Source organism: Toxorhynchites rutilus, chromosome 2, assembly GCF_029784135.1.
Source record: "Toxorhynchites rutilus septentrionalis strain SRP chromosome 2, ASM2978413v1, whole genome shotgun sequence".
Taxonomy (NCBI): Eukaryota; Metazoa; Arthropoda; class Insecta; order Diptera; family Culicidae; genus Toxorhynchites; species Toxorhynchites rutilus.
In genome coordinates, this window is record NC_073745.1 from 277,009,617 (window position 1) to 277,015,847 (window position 6,231).

Genomic DNA, 6,231 nt, shown 5'->3' on the forward strand with positions numbered 1-6,231 from the left:
ATTTCAGGCAATCGACGCGGTGCGATGCAGTGAATGCGTTCGCTGATGCATTCGGAACTCCTCTGCAATGCGTCGCCACGGGTCGGATACATGCTGTTAAATAAGATGCCCTCCTACACACGCAGGCATGCACGCACTGCGGACTGTCGGCTCTGCGTTCGATCGGGAGCAGAATGTCGCTTCGGATATGGATAGAGATCTGTCTGATGGTTATTATTATTGTTATTGTTGCTGTTATTATTTTGATGAGCTATCTGCAGCTCGTCAAATATTTACATAACATTCTCATAAATACACACAAGCATCTGGCAATAATGCGGCAGCATCCTGCGGGACGTCCGGCACGCATGCATCTTGTGGATGTCTGACAGAATTGGTCTGGTCAGGGGGCGAATATACGAAAGGGTACGTTTCGGAACGTGCTCTATGATAGGAGTACCTAATCGGAGTCTTCTCGTATTTACATCCGATGTGATTCAATTTTTAAGATGCGGTTTCATACCAACAAATAGTGCACCTTCTAAATAATTATCTGAAGTATTGCGTAAATAAAGTAATCGACGCGAACCATACAGAGTACAAAGTTCAACATTAGTCATCCATAGGCCCTGACTCACCAACGACGGCAACGACTCCCGGGTGTTCATTGCCACAGCAAATTATTTATTGTCCCGCTTCCAGTCTACTCGGGCGAGAAAAGCAGCTCGATATTATGAAGTAAAAATTTATTGCTCCCCCTTTCGTAAAGTGGTCATTTGAGTCGACGAGTAGATATGTGACAATCCGTTCGGCACGTGTCGTTTTTTCCTATTTCAACTATTACTGCAGCAACGGACCAGCTGAAAGCCGATACGACCGAACCAAAGTGTCGCTACAGAACTAGGCAGGCAGTAAGCGATCGATAGAGGTCTAGGGTACAACGTTGCATTGCTGGCTTCCTGAACCTAGCACAAACCACCAGTGGCGACGACATGCGTTCGGAACTTACGATGGAATTAAATATTTCACCCCACTTCTGAAACTAGATCGGCTGTCAAACCAGCAAGCCGCTTGTTCTGGTCAATTACCGGAAGCTACCCAGCAAATCACTCCGTGCAATGAGTCCCACCAACCAACCGCATGTGTTGCTACTCGTCTGCGTTTTTCCCCCGTCACCCGTTGTTTATTGGTTTCTATTTGTGTCAAGTGTGTCTTTGTCGCCATCTCCGGAGTTGCGCTCCCATCTGCAGCAGAAGCAACAGCCGCTGTTTTGATTTGTGGCCATTGCGAGCACACGCCACTTGATTGTTTGCCTCATATTCATTACCAAGTGGATCATTAAATTATAAGGTCAATAGATGTGTCCGTACTCATTCCCGGCTGGACAGTTTCGTCTGATGGAATAGATCATAATGAAACTGAAAGCGCTCAGTTTTCGTGATTCACTAAGCCAACTGACAGACAGACATTTTCATCGAAACAGTTTGAAGTGTCTTCAAGGGACAAGGGCTGCGACCCAAAGCTTTAAATTTATTTTTAGAGGTCAAATTTTACGATTACGAGTTTAACGAAGGAAAACCGTCACTTTGTCTATCGGAACAGACCGAATGAGGCTATTTTACGATCCGATTATATGGAATGCACAATCAAAAGTTTATAACCTGGCAGCCATTTATAGCTTTGTAGACTCAATCAACACAACGAGAAAAAAAGCATTTGAAAAATTCTAACACGTCTCTCAGTTAGTTTATCGGCAAAATGATTTGCAAACACACAACCGCTGCAAGCATTATTCTCGGTTCTGCTTGTGGAATAAAATTTGTTACAGCTTCTAAACGTTCGATTATGACGCGGTTGTCAAAATCGATTTGAACGTTCGTTTTGCGAACACTGGTGAACTTTATCCAGGTTGAAACACGGTTCTTGGCACGTACCCCGTTTTCAATGCACTGGAACTTGTATACGGCGGTTCAATAAGCGTCGAACCTTTAAAAAAAATAATAATTAATAAGTGGATAGTTGATATGAACATCGATCGTCCAATCCAACAACTATAACTGCTACCTCGGGGGTTTCCATAGTCACATTGGGAGCCGATCTGGCGTAGTGGTAACATCCATGCCTCTCACGCTAATGGTCACGAGTTCAATTCTCACTCCCGACATTCTTCCAAAAATGGAAGTAAAAGTGACGAACCAGCCAAATGAGTTGAAAGTCACTATAATACAGATAAAAAAAAAAAAATAGTCACATTGGTTGCGCGTTCGCTTAGTAAGCGATCGATCATGAGTTAAAAACCCAGGGCCCTCAAAGACCATCTTTATTTTGTTGTTATAGAATAGAATAACATCCACGCAACAATCATCAGCGATGCAGATCGATCCACGGTCGAAAAAAGATCGATTCATCCAAACAACTGCTTTGCTCTGCAAGAAACATCGGGCTGCTGTTCTATTAATAACACAACAATGATCATATCAGCTGTCTCCGCTGTCCGGTGGTCTAACTGAACAATGGAAGAACAAAGGGAATAAACTAACGCCTAAATTCCTACCGTGTAATGTGCTTTTTAAAGATACGACAAAAACATATGACATGTACACGATTGAAATTCAGCTCTGTTACAGCTAAAAAAATGCGAATGAGTCTAAATAAATAAACATAACAAAAATAATAACAATAACAAAAATTGTAAGGGGTTGTATTTAGAACACGACCGCAGATATTTGGACGTAGAACTACGCAATTATATTATGCAATCCACTTGTTTACCACTTCGAATATTATTTTATAATTCATCGAAATTTTTGTAAAAGATTATGTTTTTGCTTTACTAATAAACTTGATGAACGTCCTTTTACGTTTGATATGATGCCTAGGACTACCAAAATATGTGAACGGAAGAATTGTCAGACGATTATTGTATTTTACATTTCCCTCTGAAATTATTGCACATCTCATGTTTACTTGCATGTTTTGACAAAGCGGATTCCCCCAGCCACATTAATTTTAAAGCCCGTGTTAGGGAAACACAGCTCGGTGGGAACAAAAATACCCCCGACTTGCATGTATATTTGCAAAGCGGATTTCCACAGGTACATCGATTTAGAAGTCTGTGTTGGGGAAGCCGTAAATCGGGCAAATCAAAACTTGGCAGTTAGGGCGTTTAGATAACGCTTGACATTTTACAGTTATTCAATTGTTCAGCGCATGAAAAATAACATTTTATTTATTGTGATAGACGCGTATAAATATTTCCTACCAATTGATGCAAACATCTTTCCGATCTGTTAAGAAATTTTCGAGTTATAAGCATTCGAAATACGGGTAGGGTTAGCACACAAATCGGTAGAACAAATGTATGGGGAAAATGGAAGTTTTTCCAGTTTTCATAAATTTAAACCGTTTAGAGATTAGCGAATTGTAATGTATAGCACATCAAACAAATCATAGAGAATTTCCGATTCGATTGGTATGCAAATCATGAGAATTCGTTCACAGTGAAAATAGTTATTAACGTTAACTTTATTTCATGAAAACGTGGCCTGTTTTGTGGTTTGGCACCCTTCCTGAAAAACGCAGTTCTACGTCAAAAACTGCTATCTCGATTGAAAATGTGGGAAATAGGGTCAATTCAAACTAGACTGCACTTTTTATTTCAAATATTTCTCTTCCAGTGATAAAAGTGCGCATCGTTATAAAAAACGATGACTCTCAATTGAGTGTTGACTGCTCGATGTCTGAAGCGATACTGGAATAAAAATCTGATAAAAAATTTACAACGATCCTCCGTTAATTGTGTCTCGCCGCTGGGTTAATTGCCCGGTGGTGTTACAGATTGCTTCTGTCAAAGGACCCATCATTTTCATTAAACATCCTATACAGTAAGTTACATGCAAGGCGAAATTTAGCTAGTTGGACAGACCTCTAATGAAACACCTTTAATTGGACATTTTTATAAACGTCGAGTTCGGGGCCCAAATTATGGCCTCACATTGAAATTCGCCACTGTACCACTCTAATCGCCAATGTCCAATTACGGGTCAATATCGCCTCCAATGCGACACTGAGTGGTGCCTCGGCATATCGCATTAAATGTAAATTACTGTACCTTCTTGTGAAACATGAATCGTACACCCAAACTAGCGTTGCCAGAAAACGTTTCATCTTCGGCAAAAACAGAGCCTTTTCGTGTCCTGAAGCGTCAAGTGAGCAAATAAAATCATCTGTCTCAAAAGTTTTAAAATGCTTGTATATATGGGAGCAGACATCTCTTCCTTTTTTTTTCTTTTTTCATCTCATTTGGAATTTTACAAAAAAAATCCATGCGATGCCAACGGGGATTTCATACGACCATGCCAAACCGACATATACAGCCATTCCATGCCATGCCAGATTTTCATGAAAAGCGGTAGTTTTGTTCTTTATCGCAAAATATTAGACCCGTATCTTTTTATTTTTGGAATGTTTCCCTAACACAGATTTCAAAAACATGGAGCCTGTGGAAATTGGCATTGCAAAATAGATGCAAACTACGGGTACTTTTGTACTCGCTTGCATTTTAGCAAACCGGAATGTGTTTTCCCAATACAGAAACCAAGAAGTTGGGAAAATCGGCATTGCAGATACATTCAAGTACTTAATACTTTTATACCCCAATGCATTTTTACACTCCGGAATTCGTTTTCATAACACGGTCTACAAAAGAGAGTGCAAATGCAACGCTTTGGCTCGATTATTCAAGACTGCATTGGAAGATATCTCATCATGTCGCCAGCTCACTGAACTTCAACGCATACCGTTCCATGATTATGCAAAATGTTGATAACTATTTGATGCGATAACTACTACCATAATGCATGAATTGACTTCGCGTGGGATTTGTTTGCAATTGAATTCGTAAACAGTTTCCTTCATTCACTAGTTTAATCTATAATTTAATCAATACACACAAAAGATACCTCTGCGTAGCGGCGATATCGTTCCCAATGAGGAAAATCCGAGGTAGGATTATTGCTAATTGAAGAAATACAATTGATTATGAAGCCAACGGCAGTCCTACGTCAACCTTGCGGTTATATCATAGGTATAAGCCATCCATAGTTTTTTTTTAATATTTTTTCTTGAAAGATGAGAATTTTACATAACATATCTCGATATCAGAGAGGCTATTTTTTCGGTTTTGAGATATGATTTTTTAGATTTATTCGGTGGTCTGAAATTTTTTTTTTCTATTTTTTCAAATGAAACTTACTTGTTAACTTTGATTTTATATGTCAACTATCTGAAACGGTGAAGTAGTTCAAAAGTTATAAATTTTTGTAGTGGAAAAAAGGAGGGAAAATTGTTTTTTTCGAACCATCGGTTAACTTTGAAAAATCATATCTCAAAAACGAAAAAGTGTTGCTAGAATGTGAGACAACAGTTCGAGGAGGGCTGTACATCGATGAATGCCGATGCAGGCCCAGGAGCTTCTTTCGTCATTATCACACAAATGCTGACTTCTGCGTCAAACCTTTCCTGGAATGTTTAGTATTGATGTTCTGGAGGGCCGCTACTCCGTATTTTCAGTGTGCGGTCTGAATTCGTCGAGACCGGCTCTTGAGCAATGAAAGTTGGCAGGAAAAATAATCCGATCGATAATGTACCCCCCCTAACACCTAATACTATAAGTAAAGCAATCACTTTTTCTAATATTTCTTAATTTTTCTAATTTTTCTCGCCGTATAAACTTTCCTTGGGTGAAAATGAACACAACAAAACAGACAACTTAAATCAAACGACCCGTTCTCGAGCGGGAACACATCTTGGTGTGCTTATTTATGAAAATTGAAATAAACCGTTTCATATATCAAATCATTTTCAACACAACTGCGACCATATACAATTTTACACTTACACTTGGGCTAAATGTTTCACAATACACGATCGGTCATTGATATGAAATTTCACGAAACAACCAACATTAAAGTTCCAAATTTGAATTTTGTTTGCTAGAATTAATCGTATCACTCACCTAACTTGCAATGTAAAAATGCCCCCGACTTTCATATATTTGCAATGTTAATTTCCCCCAGGCAGCTTGGTTTCGATGTCTCTGTTAGGGAACACATTCCGGTGGGAGCAAAAGATCCCTCTACTTTTATGTATCTGCAATGCCGAATTCCCCCAGGCAGCTAGGTTTCGATGTCTCTGTTAGGAACCTGCCGCATGTGTCGTCAATTTCGACCAATCATAAATGGGTATTTCCGT

The 6,231-nt window shown here is 39.5% G+C and overlaps 1 pseudogene; it reads left to right on the forward strand.

Moving 5' to 3' along the window:
* Positions 1-4,938: 4,938 nt before the first annotated feature.
* LOC129772373 (U4 spliceosomal RNA) lies at positions 4,939-5,108 on the forward strand (annotated as a pseudogene).
* Positions 5,109-6,231: the final 1,123 nt, after the last annotated feature.